This window comes from Magnolia sinica, chromosome 10 (genome assembly GCF_029962835.1).
Source record: "Magnolia sinica isolate HGM2019 chromosome 10, MsV1, whole genome shotgun sequence".
NCBI lineage: Eukaryota > Viridiplantae > Streptophyta > Magnoliopsida > Magnoliales > Magnoliaceae > Magnolia > Magnolia sinica.
The window spans coordinates 41,081,407-41,100,216 of record NC_080582.1 but is presented as its reverse complement, the minus strand read 5'-3'; positions in this window follow the sequence as shown (position 1 = coordinate 41,100,216).

Below are 18,810 nucleotides of genomic sequence, written 5' to 3'. Positions count from 1 at the left end.
AAGTTGGGTGTTGTGTGTTGACCCTTGCTCCTATGTGGGGCATAAACTTGTGTTGTAGAGACACGTTAGAGTCAGCCTAGAGTAGGTTTTACTGGTTTGAGGTGAACCTAATTTGAAACCTTCAGTTTGAGGTGAACCTAATTTGAAACCTCCGTTAGTGAGATCCGGTACACTCAAGGGTTGAGTGCGTCCGCCGGAAGTAGAGTAGACAAGTAGTCGAACCACTATAAAAACAACTATGTTTGAGATTGCTATTTACTTCTACTGCTTGTGTGATTTCTCTGAATGTTCTCATATCCTTCGCATACATGATTATTTGGAACTGAGTAGAATCACATCTCACAGACAATCACATCCATCATAAACTATATTGAGCATCTTGTTTATCTTTTGAATATGTTTTGAGATTGGATCCTCTAATTGGCTTAGAAGTCATTAGAGTTATTTTGAAGAAATCCTGATACTTACATTTTTATTCAGGATAGGGTTGATCGGTTTAAAGTTTTCATAAAATATTAAAAAGTCCTATTCACCCCCCTCCAGGACATCTTGGCTTATTCCTACTTCAACAAAAGCAGTCATTACCGTAATTTTAATTGGTATCAGAGCGGGTCTCTCTTAAGGGCTTCACCGCCTCGAGAGTGATCTTGACTGAAGTTGGTAATATGGCCAAAGGAGAGGGCTCATCGGTAACTAGACCTCCAATATTTGATGGATTAAATTATGCATACTGGAAGGCTAGAATGCACTACTTTCTGAGATCTTTAGATCATGATGTTTGGGATATTGTTGAAAGAGGATATGTGGCTCCAATTGATCAAATAGTACTTAAAAATGGCACAACTATCACTAAACCAAAATACAAAAAAAATGTGGACAACATTCGATAAAGAATAAAAACCTCTGAAGCTAAAGCAATGAATGCTATCTACTATGTTATGTCCCAAGACGTCTTCAATCAAATCAGTATGTGTGGAATAGCCAAAGAAGCATGGGACTTATTGGAAACAATGCATGAGGGAACAAACACAGTGAAAAGATCCAAATTACAGCTCCTAACATCACAATTTGAAAGTCTCAGAATGGAAGAGCATGAGACCTTCATGGAGTTTTTCACAAAACTAAACATCATTTGTAACTCCATGGGTGGATTAGGTGAAAAAGTTCCAGTCCCAAAAATTTGTAGGAAAATACTAAGATCATTACCAGAAAGATTCAATTCAAAAGTTACAACCATTGAAGAATGTAGAAACATGGACGAAATGAAAGTAGAAGACCTCGTAGGTTCCCTACAAACATTTGAACTACATTTCAAACGAACTCCTAAACCTAAAAATACTGTCCTCAAAACTTCAAAGAAAACTACAAATGAGGAAGATGAAAGTGAAAGGGAGAATGAAGATGAGGAAGTGGCTTTGTTGGCTCAACAGTTCAGAAAGTTCTTTCATAAAAATCGTGGCCGACCATTTAAAGGAAGACAGATGGACAACAAACATTCTATAGGTAAATATGGTAAAAAGACCAAGGAACCACAATGCTATACCTATCAAAAGTTTGGACATCTATCCACTGAATGCCCAAATAGGAAAACCAAAGGAAAGGCAATGGCAGCCACAAGGGATGATACTGAAGAGTCAAATTTTGAATGTAGTGACTCAAAGAGTGATAGAGACCGAAAATCCCTAAAAATTCTTATGGTCTCTACTGTCTGCAACATTCCTATTGAAACCGAGAGCATCGAAGAACCTCATGCCACTGAATCATTTCCATCAGATAATGAGGAAACATAGAAAGAAGAAGAAAAAAAGGATAAACTGCAGGATGCATATAATCAACTCTATATTCATAGCATCAATATCCTTAAAAGACTTGGAATAAATGAAAACAAAAATAAATTGCTGTAAAAAGATCTAGATAAAACATTGGAAATCAATACACATCTGATTAATGATCTACAGCAATACCACTCAGAAAATGATAGGCCCAAAAGAATCAATACTTTTCTCAAATCTAAGTCTGAAAAACTGAACAAACAAATTGAACTATTAAAAGATACAAACATGCATCTTCAGAATGAAAATCACACACTCTTGTTTGATTTAAAGAAATTCAGAAAGTCTGTTGATCTGAACTATAAATTTTCCCAGAGTAGTGAAAAATTAGAAAAACTCTTAGGGATGGGAAGACCTGGGAAAGATAAGAGTGGATTAGGATATGACAAATTCTAGTCAAAATCCAAGAATGTAACACCAACTTTTGAGAAATCAGCTGCATCAGGAAGTAAATAAAAAACTACTCATGTTTATCATACATATGGAGATTCTGGCCATTATATATTTAAATGCATGTCTCCTAGGAGGACTTAACTCAATTCTGGTCAAAATCATACTGGTAAATACAGACCAACCACAAGAACACTACAAAATGTCAGGAGTCCGCCTAGGAATATGGCTAGAGGTAATACACATCCATCACCACCCAGAATGACTGAAAGAATAAAGGAGTTATTGAATCAAGTGGTTGAATTAAATCAGAAAACTAATGAATTTGTGAAACAAGGAAACATGATCTAGTTACCTAACTTGATTAATAAATCAAAACCTACCATAGTAAAAAATCCTGTCACAAAATGGGTAGTGAAAGAAAAGAAAAATTGCCTTGTTACTCACTCAAATCATATAACAGGCAATGATGCTAAGTGGTACCTGTATAGCGGATGCTCAAGACATGTCACAGGTGACAAATCCCTTCTCTCAAAGTATTCAGATCTTAATGATGGGATAGTCACCTATGGAGATGGAAGCACTGCTAAGGTAATAGGATAGGGAATTATCAAAGGAATAAATATGCTAAAAAATGAGAATGCCTTTTGCATAAAAGGATTGACGCATAATCTTCTGAGCATTTCTCAAATATATGACAACGAGCATGTGGTTACATTCAACAAGTAGGAATGCGAGATCCTAGACCTATCAGGTAAACCAGTAATGAAGGGTTGTCGCACAAATAACCACTGTTATGTCATTAAAGGCAAAGGAAGGGGTGATCCATATGCTTAGAAACATTTGAGCATGGAAAAACATGTCCAGCTCATGCATCTAGATCTAGATGTTTGTTGAATTGATGTAATTTTGATAATTTTCATGATATATCTGAGGTCTCGCCACCACATTTTTTTTGTACATAAACATTATTAATGTTTATAATTTTGGATGGTATAGTGTTTATACAAATTTTGATATGTATGCTATCTGATATGAAAACATACTGAGTTATACATATATGAAAGATTGTCGAAATGCTGAAATGAAAGATATACATCTTCGATATGTCTGTCGATGAATCGTGTGGATTCTCAATTAAATCGAACTGAAATCGATATCATCAACGCCCCTTTAAAATCAGAAGAGTCACATGTTCGAGAATGTTATCGATGATATCGAAGTTTACTGCCCGATAAAAGGAAGACGAGTGGGAAAATTTCATTTCACTTCCAAAAGATCATTTTCTCTCCTCTGCTCGTCTCTCTCAGCCGTTCTACATGAAGCTTCATCTGTGAGTCCCACAAGATCATCAAAATCTAGTATTACCTCTTCTATTTCCTCTTGTCCTCAAGATTACATCTTGTGCTTTTTGGGTACTTCAAGATTTTCAAGAGAAGTTCTGTCTGTAAAACCCTAAATTCATGAAATCTATCTTAGTGATTATTGGTCAATGGGAAAGGACAAGGGAAAAATGTCTGGTCTTAGAGAATCTTCAAGATCCTCCAGATAAAAGGTCCTTGCTCTAAAGGAAAGGGCAAGGGTGCCTGATCATGGGACTTAAACATGCCAGGGAATGAGACAAATATCATGTGGCGGGTCCCAACCTGATGCACCGGTCCCTCCTCCTGCTAGGGTAAATCCGTCTCTAGCAAAATATACTGGAAGAAATCTGGCCCATAAAAGGAAAATAGACAAGGAGTGCCTAAAACCATACAATTTGGAACCATTATTAGCCGCAATTGACTGGTTGCCTCTTCTTGACTTTGGTGGCCCATGTCACTATGAAAGAACCTATAACTTCTTTGCTTCTAGTCACTCTCCAGTGGTTGAACCTCCTTCTATCATTATTTCTTTTGGGGATGACAATGTAGAAATTACTCCTGAATCTACTGTAAAATCTTTGGCCTCATTCTGTCTCCCGTCGGTCTCCTAGACATGGACCTTGAAAATGTTGACACTCGATCTATGGTCACGAGATTTCTTTGTCATGGTCGAGATATTCCTTGGCACCAAGGCAATGCGTTAAAGGTAAAATTCATGGAACCGAGGTATCATATTCTGCATGGCATCTTCACCTCAAATATGTATCCTCAGAGTACCAATCGTTCAGACCTTATAAGATTCATGGCCATGGTAGTATATTCTGTAGAAACTAGGTTTAAGATCTGCCTGCCCACTTTAATTGTTCACCAGTTAGTGTATGCGATTGACACTTCTCGAGACATCCATTTACCCTATCCTTGGATTATTCACGTGCCGTGTAATACGATTGATCTTCCAGTAACAAACAATCAGGAACTTCCTCTCCAACACTTCAACAAAAACAACATTAGAAAGATGGATTTGAAGTTCCACCAGTATCTTGATGACCAAACTGAGGAAGGGATTCATGAAGAAGGTGAACTTGGTGAAGGGGCTGCACAAGTCAAAGGTGCCAGAATGGCCGAAAGTGACCCTCTCGCATCGCAACAAGCTCCGTCCGACCCCATGCACGCAAAAAGATTCACGCTACATCAAGATCAGATTGGAATGACATTGCAAGAAGTCACTTAGCTGAAGAAGACGATGAATGTAAGGTTCACTATCCTGGAATGTTTGGTGGTCAAGGTGCAGCGGTTAGTGCAGCAACTGGTGGATTTGATCACCTGCCGACGCGACGATACAACACCGTCTTCCTCCGCCCCTCCACCATAGTATAGACAATATTTGTGTTGTCACATACACCCTATTCTCATCTTAGCATATGGGCATGGGTATCTTTTTGAATGCCCTACGATCGTATAAGTGTATGTGATGGATTACTAACTTGTAAAGTCTGTCAAGTTTTCTTTTGGTTGGGATATCCTTTGAGTGAGGAAAATACTTTCTTTTATATATGCCCATGGATGGGCTAGATACTTGTGTTTGTTATTTTGGGATGGATGTTGCAAGACTACCAAGCTTGGGCAGTTCTTCTTTTTGGATAATTTTTGATGGCTTTGTGATGATTCATATAGTTATTTATTGCAATTTCTCTCTGCTATCACTTATGTGCTTAAGACTGAGGAATACTGATATATATTGTGCCTGCTTAATTAAGAACAGATTCTGTGATTTATGTCTATCCTGCTCATGTTTGTTCAAATTCACAGCTCTCTCTTACCCTAGTCAGCATCAGTGTTATATTGGGATGTCATTCTTACATCTATCTTTTCTGATTCTGCATTTTATTTGGGTCCTGGTTCTCCCATATGCTTCAACTTCAGTCAACCTCTATTTATATATTCCCCTTTGCCAATGACTGACAAAAAGGGGGAGAACAAATTCCACCCCAGAGGAATTTGTGTGTGTTTGCTAATGGTGGTACAGGTGATAGGGGGAGCAGCTGGAAGAAGACAGGGGGAGCTACCACTGATGATATAGTTGTGTGTGTGAACTAGATAGCTTTGTAAATTGTGTAAAGTTCATGTACACACAATTTAGGGTGTTGTCTAGAAGTTGTTCTAGGGTGTTTTGTCACATGATTGACAAAGGGTGAGATTGAAAGTGCCTTGATTTGTCAATTAGCGTGAGCATTGAGTCAGCAAGACAAGGGAGCCTCATAGGAAGATTGTTTAAGCATTTGCCTCAACTGGATGTGTGCCTGAACTCGCCAAAGGTAAACCTTAGCCTCACATCTCGTGTCCCAAAACTCCAGGTATATAAAACCCTTAAAATTAAATAGAATATCCTAGGGTTTTAAGTGAGAAAACTAATTTACAAAATCTGAAAAAATCCTAAGTTTCTACCTTTGTCGATTTATCGACAAGTGGTTCGATGAAATCGAACCCTATTATTGATGTCCTCAAAACTCACTCGATATTATCGAATTGAGGACTTCAGATGTCCAGCAATCACAAAGAACTTTAGATTGAATTATCAATGAATCGATGGACTGATCCATATCATCGAATTTTGAATCTCGAGTCCATCGAATCGACTCGATAAAATCAACATCTAGTCTATTGTGTCCAAAGTACTGCTAAGGTAAATCATGTGATTCTCAATTTAACGAAGGGCTCCTCGATATCCTTGAAATTCAAATCTCGATGATATCGGTAGACCTTCGATGATATCGGATTGGGACACAAATCTATCCAGTAAGTTTTCAGGTTAATCTTTCTTAGATCGAGGATCACTCAATAAAATTAATATTCAAATATCGATCATATCGAGGCGTGGTTGATGTCATCGAAATAGGACATAAACTGTCTAACAAACTTATGGGAAAATTCCTTGGAATTATTGATAAATCGACACCGTCATCGATATCATCGATATTCAAATTCCGATGATATTGAGTGATGTTCGATTATATCTTATACCTGTTAAGTTTCAAAGGTAAGTGCTCTCACATTTTCAAATGTCGAGGAATCGAATCCTGTGTCAATTAAATTGGAGTTCAAAATTTGATGACATCGATGGCTGCTGGATTTCTTCGACCGGTTGGCAAAAAGTTTTAAAAGTGTTCGACAGTTTGAATTCGTATCATTGAGCGGTTAGTCGATTCTATTGAGAGTATACGCTTAATAATATCGAACTTGTTCGATGATATCGAACTCTGTCAAAAATATGACCATTTTATATCCGTTGGAACCTTTTGCCTATTTAATGAGAGCTTGCCCTTGGTTGTTGGTAAAGAAAATAGAGAGTGCTTTTAAGTGTTTAAACCTAGATCATATATCCTAAGCCTTTTCTCTCATGAGAGTTCATCCTCCAATCCACCCTCATCATGGACATTTAATAGAGTGGATTGGGGAGTGAACTTCCGAATTCAAGGATCCTTCAGCTATCATCTTAATGGCAAATCATTAAGTTGTGATGTCTTGAATGTATAGATGATTGAAATCGCTCTATCTCCTTTATAGGAAAACATTTAATAGAGTAGGATTCCATCATAACCTTAACCCAACCCATTACCTTACATTCGTACATCATTTGAGTTGTGGTTCAAGGGAGCTAAAGATTCTTCATCGTCAAAGGAGGAGATCTTCATCAACGTGCTTAATGGGGCTCATCTACTTATCTATAAGTCATTAGAGTCCAGAGAACCCTTGTGATTATTCCTTTTATAGGATTGGGTCTAAGGTGATTCTCACCCCTTTCAAGTCCTCATACGAGGCCTCCAATGGGAGTGTACCTGGGGGTGCTATATTGACCCTTACTCTATGGAGAGCATAAACTTAGGTCCTTGACCTGTGTGGTCCAAAACCCAGGTGCTGTGTGTTAACCCTTGCTCATGGGAGCATAAATTGGTAGGTTCTATGTGTGGATCCTTGGCCTGTGTGGCCTAAAAGTTGGGTGTTGTGTGTTGACCCTTTCTCCTGTGTGGGGTATAAACTTGTGTCGTAGAGACACGTTAGAGTCAGCCTAGAGTTAGTTGTATTAGCTTGAGTAAACCTAATTTGAAACCTCTGGTTTGAGGTGAGGTGAACCTAATTTAAAACTTCCGTTAGTGAGATCCGGTACACTCAAGGGTTGAGTGCATTCGCCGGAAGTGGTGTAGACAAGTAGTCGAATCACTATAAAAATAACTATGTTTGAGATTGCTATTTACTTCTACTGCTTGTGTGATTTCTCTGAGTGTTCTCATATCCTTTGCATACATGATTATTTGGAACTGAGTAGAATCACATCTCACACACAGTCACATCTATCATAAACTATATTGAGCATCTTATTTATCTTTTGAATAAGTTTTGAGATTGGATCCTCTAATTGGCTTGGAAGCCATTAGAGTTATTTTGAAGAAATCCTGATACTTGCATATTTATTCAAGATAAGGTTGATAAGTTTAAAGTGTTCATAAAATATTAAAAAGTCCTATTCCCCCCCCCCCCCCCCCCTCTAGGACATCTTGGCATATTCCTACTTCAACGAAAGCGGTCATTACCGTAATTTCATAAAGCATTTTTGGTTGCTATGTTTCTGCATTTATATGGCCTAGATAAGGTTGACGGTATTCGTGGACTCCTTAGGATTTGCATAATGCATTGCATCCTCAGTATATGTTATTTAGCTTACTATGTCACCGCATTGCATAGTTGATTTACATTGCTTCCTCAGTATATGCTATTGATTTATTATGTTTTTGGATCACATAGCCTCGATAAGACTGATGGTATTTATGGACTTACCGGCATGTTTTCACATTGCTCTGATATTGTATACTTGACACTTACCTTGCGCACACACTTACACCACCCTTTAAGCTTTCTATAAGCTTATGCATGATAGATGCATGCAGGTGGCATTAGGTCGCAATAGCGTTGAGCTTGGAGCATGCAGCTGTCTTTCGAAGCTTTAATTTTTTATAAATGTATATTTCCCTTTCAGCATTGTATTCAGCTATTTATATTAGTGGATATGTGATGATGATGTTGCCTTTGTGATTTGAGTAAACTTGTGGTTATGCTTATTACGAGATAAATGTACATTTGAAAATCCTCCTTGTAGGATCCCAAGATCAGAATCTGGTGTATGGGTGCCAGAAGCGGAGAATGGGGTACTACGGAGGCTGTCGGCATCGGATTCAGCGATCGGGAATTTTGTGAGCCCTGTTTTTGAGTTTGGGGCGTGACAGCCTATTGTAGGAATCGAAAAAGATATTATGACAGTTTCATCGTACGAGGAGTCCTATACACTAAGTGGGGAGAGCCATTTTGTCTTCCAGATGACTCACAACAAACACCTGTCTTTCCCCCATTTAATACTTCTTTCGGGCAAACCCTGTGCCACCACATGGTGGAGGTCATGGCTCGAGGCATCTCTTCATGCTCTCGTGGGTGCTGCAGCATTAAAGGCATTACCCCTTGGATGCTTATAAATAGAGGCTTCCCCTCATTGTATACCCACCAAGTCTAGAAAAGTCTGAGCTAGGTCAACCTGTTTCCTTCTTTCTCTGTCCTGATTCTTCTTCGTTCACTTTACAGTTTATCTGGAGACTTGATTTTCTGGTACGTCTCTTTTGCATCTCTCCCTCCTCTCATTTTCTTTCCTTTTTCAGCTTTTCTTCTTGCTAATATGTCTTTCGAGGACATTTCGAGGGGTGCTTCTGTCTCAGGGGCCTTCCATGGGGAGTTTGTACATGGTGGTATGAACTCTAGGTTGGATGCATTTTTTAGGGAAACATTGCTAGTGATGGTACCTCGCGGTGGGGAGGCTTCTCTGCCTCAAGCATATGTGGCTTCCTTGTCTTCCCTTGGGGAAGCCTTATCGGCCAACAATTTTTTCTAGCTACGACCAAAGGATTTACAAGCAATTGGGTTAGAGTTCGGGATCCCAGACTCGCTAAGGTTACGACAACCCTAAGCCGGACAACTTCCAGGTCATCCTCTCATGGGGAAGGTGGCCCTTTATCCAATTTTCTTTTCCTGTGGCCTACGTCTGCCTTTCCATCCACTAGTGAGAGAGGTGTTGCACCACTTGAGGCTTACCCTAGGACAGCTTAATCCTAATGTATGGTGAGCTGTCTTTGGGTGTTATATTTTATATCGCCGGATAGGCCATTCTAAGCTATCTGTGGATGAGCTCTTGTACTCGTACTAGGATGTTGAGTGCAAAATATTGCATATTTCCCCCCGTTTATATCTTGGTATTATGAACATGATGATGCTTAATGGGTATACTTTATACATGTTTGTATTGCGAGGTGAGTTTGAGAGTTTGGATTGAAAAGAATGTTAAAAGCATGGATTTAATGCTCAAGAATCACTAAGGCAAATGATGGATCTTAGGAGACTAAGATTAAAGATTTCAAGGGCCATGATTCAAGGAAACCAAGTGGAGAAGAAAGGAAGTCGAAAGTACAAAGTGATAAATTTAGAGAATCTGAACTTCACTGTCTATGTCATTGACCACCGGTCGATGACATCGAAGTATTGGATGCATTTTTCGATGCCATCGATGCCTTGTTCGATTGCTCGAAGACTAGTTCAATGATATCAAAGGCAATTCGATGACATCAAGATTTTTACAGATTTCTAGAGCAACTCGCTGGAACACTCTGGACACTTTCTTGATTAATCGAACACCCATCGATGACATCGAAGGACTGTTTGATGACATAAAGAGTTATGCAGTGCGAAAGGCATTACATTATGCGTAAAGGCGCGACTTATGGATGCGGTTCAGGTTCGATGACATCGAAGGCGTTACGCAGAGTGCATAAATTTGAGGCGGTTTCCAAAAACAGTCGGACAAAGGCTATAAATATGCATTTTTTAAGGAGTTTTAAACACAAATTAGGTTACCAGGAGCAGAACAAAGGGTGGAGCAGCCTCCAAAGAGTTTTTCTTCTTTCTTAATTTATTTTTCATATTTTGTTTAAGAGATTTAGGTTTAATCATGTCTATGGTTAACTAAACCTCTTAGCTAGGGCTAAGAGGTGAAGCTTGTAGTGTGTTGGGATGATTATTTTACTTTGATTCTTGTTTATGTTGAACTTCATTGATTTCTAGTTTGAATTTAAGGAATATTTTCAAATTTCTATGATTTATTGTGAATAAAATTACAATAGATGTTGTGATAACTTTGAATATCTTCTTTTCTGCTTTGGTATGGTGAGATTGGTAAAACTCATGATTCACCATCGTCTCTTGGACATGGTGGGTGCATGAATTCCCTTCCAATCATCACAATACTTTTTCATGTGTTAACTAATTCAATGAGAAGTTTAGATTATGCTTTAATTATTTTATCTTCCAACTGGATAAGATAGGACTTTGATTTCAGTTGTGTAAGGCCCGTATCCTAGTCCGTATCATTCCTTAGAATCCCGCGATCCTCCCCATCGAATTCTGGTAACCCACGATCTGTAACGAGCATTTGCGCATGACCCTAAGTTGCATCCATATTCTGAGTCGACTCGACCCGAGACTTATACCCTAGTGACCGCGGCGTCGCCACAGTTCTAATGTCACGTCTTGCTTACCGATGCGTACCCAGGCCAGGAGTTATGGGCCCGCGTTTATTTCGAGGAAAACGCCACACGTTGTAGATCTCAAGAGAATCTCTACCATCCATCACATCAATTAATCAAATGCAAGTCAAGTACATAACCCATCCCTCTCTTACACAAGCTATTCCCTAAAGTCAACTCTCTCTCTCTCCACCTATCCCTTTCTTACACTCACCCATCCCTTCCTTACACCCATCACCCATCACCTCTCTCTTATAATACCCTCTCTCTTTCTCTCTCTCTCTCTCTCATTCTCTACCCATTTTTCCCAAGCACTCAAGGAGAGCAACCGTCCAAGCTAGGGAAGGTCCAAAATTTACCATGTGTGTTCCACTCCCTACCCCTAAATCCTCATCTCCACCCTTCAATCTTCATTATCTTCCATTAAAGAAGAAGCTTAGGAGCTAAGGAAGCCAAGGGACCAAGAAGGAGTGAAATCGGTGGGTGATCTTAGGATTTCCACCATTGATTTTATTTGAGGGCCCACTTGTGGTGGGACCTATTTTGATGTATGTGTTGTAAACCGAGCGGAGCTCATAGTGGTGAAGCTCCTCCCTCACATACGCCGTCTCTCTCTCTCCCCTGATTGTATGGCCCACCTATGAAGTATGTATTACGTCTATGCCGTCCATATGTTAGACCCACCATTGTTGGACTATCCATCGGCAGGCCTGCTGGCCTATTCGTCTGGACAGGACCAGATGAAGAGAAAACACAAATATCATCTTGATGCTGACCTGGTGGGCCCCACACGTGTGGACCCCCCTTGACGATGGCTGGATCCACACGTCTAAGCAAGGATGGTGGGTTACACGTAGCATGCAGTTGCTGCTGCATTAACGTCAGCAAGTTCGGTGGATCTGATCATGAGGTATGTGTTATACCACACCGTTCATCCATTGGCAGTGTGGGACCCACCCCACACGTGCTACACGTGTGGGGGTGGGGCCCACCTTAATGTATGTAATCTATGTCAACATCAACCATGGTTGGGACAGTGGGACTTCACTGTGATGTATCATTTATCCAAGCCGTCCATCCAATGCATGGACATGGGGCCCACCTTAGTAGATGCCTTGCATCCACACGTGTGGGGCCCTACCTTGATATATGTATTCTTTATACACATTATCCATCTAGATGGTGCTATGAGAGGCCGACCGTGATGTATGGGTCCGATCCACACCGTCTAGCACTCTGAATGGTGGGACCCACCCCATGTATGTGTTGTATATCCAGTCTGTCCATCCCTAAATGGTACTATCACGCCCCAAACTTGGAAACCAGGCTCACAGAATTCTCGATCACCGAATCTGGTGCCGACAGCCTCCGTAGTACCCCATCCTCAGTTCCCCGCGCCCATACACCAGGTTCCGATCCTGGGATCCTACAAGGAGGATTTTCAACATACATTTATCTTGTAAGAAGCATAACCACAAGTATACCCAAATCACAAAGGCAACATCATCATCACATATCCACTAATATAAACAGTTGAATACAATACTGAAAGGTAAATACATATGTTAAAAATCAAAGCTCCAGAAAACCGTTGCATGCTCCATGCTTAACGCTGCTGCAACCTAACGTCACCTGCACGCATCTATCATGCAAAAGCTTATAGAAAGCTTAGAGGGTGGTGCAAGTGTGTACATAAGGTAAGTGCCAAGTATTCAATATGATGCCATAATCATACAATATCAAAAATACTAGCAATATCATGAATCATACGATATCAGAGTACGCAATACAGATCAGCTATGCAAATGAGGAGTTATAAATAGTCAAATATCAGATGTTGTATATAGGCCGTATAAATGCAGAAACATAGTAACCCAAATGCCATATGCTGCGGATGTAATGCAACATGCGATGCGAATGAAATGACCATGCAGGAGTGTGAAGTCGGGATGATAGTACGTAGTATCGCAGGCTATAGGGTCCATCACAAGAGACTTCTATCCAAACTAGTCCCATACCTAAATTTGGATAGTCAGACTCAATGTGGTAAACTCCTGATCTTAGGTTGGTCGCGCGTCCCAACTGAAATCTTGACCATTGTGAAGGTACACATAATAATTGGTTGCATACCACCAGCCCAAGTGGATAGTGAATGAATGAATGAATGAGTAAAATGATGAGTATACAACTCCTCCTCAATAAGTTCACATATCAGTACAGTATATCTCTGGGATCATTACTGGAGTCTAGTACACTCTACACCACTTATAGCCCCATCAAGCGCACAACTGGGTAAGTGGAAGAGACATCACCATTCGCCTGCTAGCAGTATACCAATGCCTACCCGACTCGTCGATAACAGACCCATTTAGGAGCTGGTCAGACTCAACCTAGCTATGCCTAATCCCTCAAGCAGGTAAGACTACACCCCATTTCAACCGACCACGACACAGTTGGAGACGTGGCCTACTGGTATTCGGCACTCGGGCACTCATGTATTCATTCGGTCAAGACGTTGGGGTGTCTCCTGGCCTCGGAGGTTTAGGGACTTTCACCTATGGACATCCAAAGTGCCCAGATGCTCGAACCAAACATTTTCGGTGTCTCATCTGTTCATCCACGACATTTCTGTGGAGGTCATAGCCCTGATGTCGCTAAGGTGTACAGTGATACAACCATACAATGCAAGTTGCATGAGTCATGTAGTCCAATCATGATCAATCCTGCGCATACTGTGCACTCATGTGGGATAACTTTGCATATCAGGGAGTCCCATAAACCACCTGCACTATGACACATGCAATGGTCAACACATCTCATAACATACATGTAGATGATGCGTATAGGCATGTATCATAATGCTATGCTGTCACATACTCATAATCGGTATCGATAATCGGCCTAACAAAGGGCCTAAGGGAATGTCACAATGTGGACATTTAACCATCATTGCCCATTAATGTGGACATTTAACCAACATTGCTCTCAAGAAGTAGCCCACATAAAGCCTAACATATAGTGAGCCCATGGGCTCACACAAGGGCCTAATACACATCACCATGGGCCTCACTCAAGGGCCTAATACACATCACCATGGGTCACATCCATGGGCCTCTCATACATCAAGTGGACCGCATCATATGGGCCACATATACATCACAATGGGCCTCTGACACGGGCCTAATATACATCATAAAGGGCGCATCCCATGGGCCTCAAATATATCACAATGGGACTCTACCCATGGGCTCCAAATACATCACAATGTGCCTCAACCCATGGTCCCCAAATACATCATAATGGGCTTCAACCCATGGGCCCCAAGCACATCTCTATGGGCCGCAACAATGGGTTACACCATCAACACCATTCATGTCACGCCCCGAACTCGGAAACCGGGCTCACAAAATTCCCGATCGCCGAATCCGGCGCCGACAGCCTCCGTAGAACCCCATTCTCGGACCCCGACACCCATTCACCAGGTTCCAATCCTGGGAGACTATAAGGAGGGTTTCAAATCATCAGTCTGAATCATAATGAGCATAACAAAAAGCATAACCTACAAACAATAACCACAAGAATACCACCACAAAATCCACTATGATCAAAAACTTTTTGTACAATACAACAGAAAGGGAAAATACAATGTAGTGCAAAAGATAGAAACTCCAAAGCTCGTCTGCACGGTCCAACTACGGCGAGACTATGGTTGCGATTGCGTCCTGGCGTCACCTGTACGCATCAATCGTGCATAAGCTTATAGAAAGCTTAGAGGGTGGTGTAAGTATGTGCGCAATATAAGCGTGCTTAAAATGCAAAGGTCAGAGTAATGTGGAATCATGGTGATGAGTACATGAATGCAATCAGCCGTACTAAGGCTATGCGGTGCAAGATATGAATGCCATCGGCCATAACACGGCCATGCGATGCGAAATACGACTCAAGCATGCTAATCCTCAACATGTATCAGTACAGTTCTCATTCTGGATAATCATCGGGGTTCAATACACTCCAAATGGCACTGTTGCTCTCCTAGCCGCACAGTCCAAGTAAGGTAAAAAACCTCACTATCCGCCTGGCCAATAGTCTGCCAATACCTATCCGGCACGTCGACAGCGGACCCATTCGCGATCTGGTCAAACTCAGCCTAGTATTGCCCCCTACCCTCGGGCGAGTAAGGCCACACTCCTTTCCAACCGACCACGACACAGTGGGAGACGCTGCCTCCTGGTATTCGGCCCTCATGCGCTCGTATATCCACTCGGTCTCGACGTTAGAGTCATCCTCTGGTACCATCGGGTTTAGGGATTTTCACCCAGGGACGTCTATGGCGCCCGTATGCTAGAACCAAATATTTTCGGTTTCCAATCTTGCCATCCACGATGTGTCTGTGGAGGCCATGGCCCTGATGTGGCTAGGGCATACAGTAACTATAATCACACAAATGCAAGTGCATGAATCACACTATCAATCATGCAACAGCCCTGTATATACCATGCACTTATATGAGGCGACTCTGCCTATCAGGGAGCCCATAAACAGTCTATCCAAAGGTATATGCTATGATCGGTCACTCCTCACATCAGGCATACATATGGTGCGAATGATCATGAATCATGGATCTATACTAAACATGTATAAAGAGATGGGCTCTAGGTATAATGGAGATGGCCCTAGACGGCCTACTTACCACAATTATGGGCCTATCAGTGGGCCTTAGGGAGAGTTATAATGTGGACATTTAACCAACATTATCTATTCAATGTGGACATCAAACCAACATCGCTCCCAAGGAATGGCCTTCCATGAATCTCATATTGTAATGGGCCTTTTGTACATCTAATTGGGCCTTGACCCAAAGACCCAAATACATCAAATGGGCTACATAACATGAGCCCCATATCGATATCAAGGTGGGCCTCAATGGGCCTTATAATATGGGCCTAATACAAATCAAGGTGGGCCTCAACAAGGACCACTAATGCATGAAGATGGGCCTCCATAATGGGCCTTAAATTATCTCCAAAACAGTTGGACAGTTGGATGAAACACATACATTATGATGGAGCCCACACTAATAGAGGGTGTGGTTTACAATACTTACATAAGTGGGGCCCACCAAAATGCTCATTTTACACCCAGCTTAAGGCCCAATATAATGTTTATTTTCCACCCAACTTAAGGCCCAATATAATGTTTATTTTCCACCCAACTTAAGGCCCAATATAATGTTTATTTTCTACCCAACCTGGGCCCATTGTAATGTTTATTTGCCGTCCAATTGCTCATAAGGTCACTTGGGCCAGGTAAGGCCCACTGTAATATTTATTTTCTACCCGACCTTTTGATAAGGTCACACGTGACCTGGGGTAGGGCCCACTGGAATGGGGCCCATTGTAATATTTATTTTTCATCTAACCTGATGACGAGGTCACGTGGGCAGGGAGCCCACCGTGACGCCCTTCTGACGTCCAACCTGTTGATAAGGTCACTGGACCTTGGGAAACTAGGGCCCACCGAAATGTGGTTCACAAATCCAGCCCATTCATTGTGTGTGTCCCACAATTTTAAGGGTCCAAATCAAGTTTCATTTGCATCCAAAACTCAGGTAGGCCCCACCAACGATTTTATATGTTTTAGGCATGTCTTCACATGATTTTAGATGGTATGGCCTGCCTGAGTTTCGTTTACGGCTGATTTTTGGGGTGGACGGCTAGTCCGTAGGGACCCACCAAATGCATAGTTTTGATGTTCGAAACGCATCACGTGGGGCCCACAGCTGGGGCCGTGAGCCCCAGCCCGTCCGCCCGCTCGTCAGCCGCAGGCAGCGCCTTGATTCCATTTTTTTTTTGAAAAAAACAGAGATCGGATGGTTTTTGATAGATGGGGCCCACCACAGACGAATCCATCATAGCCATTGGTCGCTGTGGCTCGATATAATCCCATCGAGTCCAATATTGGGTAGTTTTTGATATTCAGGAGCATCAGGGAGGTATTTTAATGGCAATACCGCTATCTCCTTTGGTATGACCCGTTTGATTATCAGGTTAGTCCAAATTTTTGGTTCAACGGCTGAAATAAACTGGGTAACGGAATAGACGGTGTGGATCAGTCTCATACATCAAGGTGGGGCCTGCATGGGTAGCCTACTCCAAAAAGGCCCTTTTTCATGGAGTTTTGCTGGCTTGTGAATACACACCACGGTCAGTATACACACTCCATAATGGCCACGCCCGTCCAGCATCCACTAACGCTGGACGGTGTGGATAAACACATGCATTATGGTGGGTCCCGCATGGACGTGGCCCACCAGATATATACATATAATACGTATATTATATTATATATATAATACATATTATATTATATATATTATATATATTATTTAAGGTATGACATATATATATATATAAAGCATTTGGCCTACCTAAACAGTGGATGGTGTGGATCATCACCTACAATAGGATGGGCTACACCGTCTGAAGTTGATGGACAGGTAGATATAACACATATTGGTGGGATCCACACCATTACAAAGGAAGAGAGAGAGAGATGGAGAGAGAGATATGCGGTGAGATAGAGGAACCCCGCCACTATGGGCCCTCTTGATTAAATCACATACATCCAAATGGGTCCCACCAACAAGTGGGCCCTAAAATTTTAAAATAATGACAAATCACCCACCTTATCTTCCTTCTTCTTGGTCCCTTGGACTCCAATGCTCCTTAGTTTCAACTTTGATGGAGGTTGATGGACTTTTGATGGTGGGGATGAGAGATGAGAGGGTGTAGATGGAAGATGGAAGGTGGGCCACACTTGAGAGGGAGAGGAAGCTTGGACGTTTGAGGCTTGGGGTTGCTTGGAGATTTTGAGAAATGAGGGAGAGAAAGAAGATATGGATGGGTGAGGTAAGGTGATGGAGTGATGGGTGATGGGTTGGGTTGAAATTTTTGAAAAGGGGTATGGTTGTTGTTGAAAATGAGAAAAAGAGGAGTGGTGAGGTGGAAAGAAGGTAGACTTTTGAAAAAAAGAGGGAATGGGTTGATGTACTTGAGGTAAGGCTTACATTAATGGTTGATTGATGGGACTAATTGTGTAGAGATTCCCTCGAAATCCGCAACACGCGGTGTTTCTTCGGAATAAACGCTGATCGGCATCTTCTTGCCTGGGTATTGGTTCGGTGCGCAAGTCACGGCGTTGGAACTGCGGCGACGACGCGGTCGCTATGATACAACTTTCGGATCAAGCCGACGTCGGTGCGCGGGACCTGGCTTAGGATCGTGCGTAAACTCCGGATACGGTGCGAAGGTTGCCGGAATTTGACCGTAAGGACCGCGGAAGCCAACGGAACAGTACGGACTAGGACACGGGTCTTACAGTTCTCCCCTCCAAATAAAAATTTCATCCTCGAAATTTAAACAATCATCACAAGAAAACATAAATCATAATAGAAGAGGAAGCAAGATATCACCATATATTAGAGACAACATACAACATACAACATACAATCAATCATCAATGAGATGAGGATAACGCTCTCGAATCTCAGCCTCGCGCTCCCAAGATGCCTCATCCACAGAATGATGGCCCCACTGAACCTTCACCAAG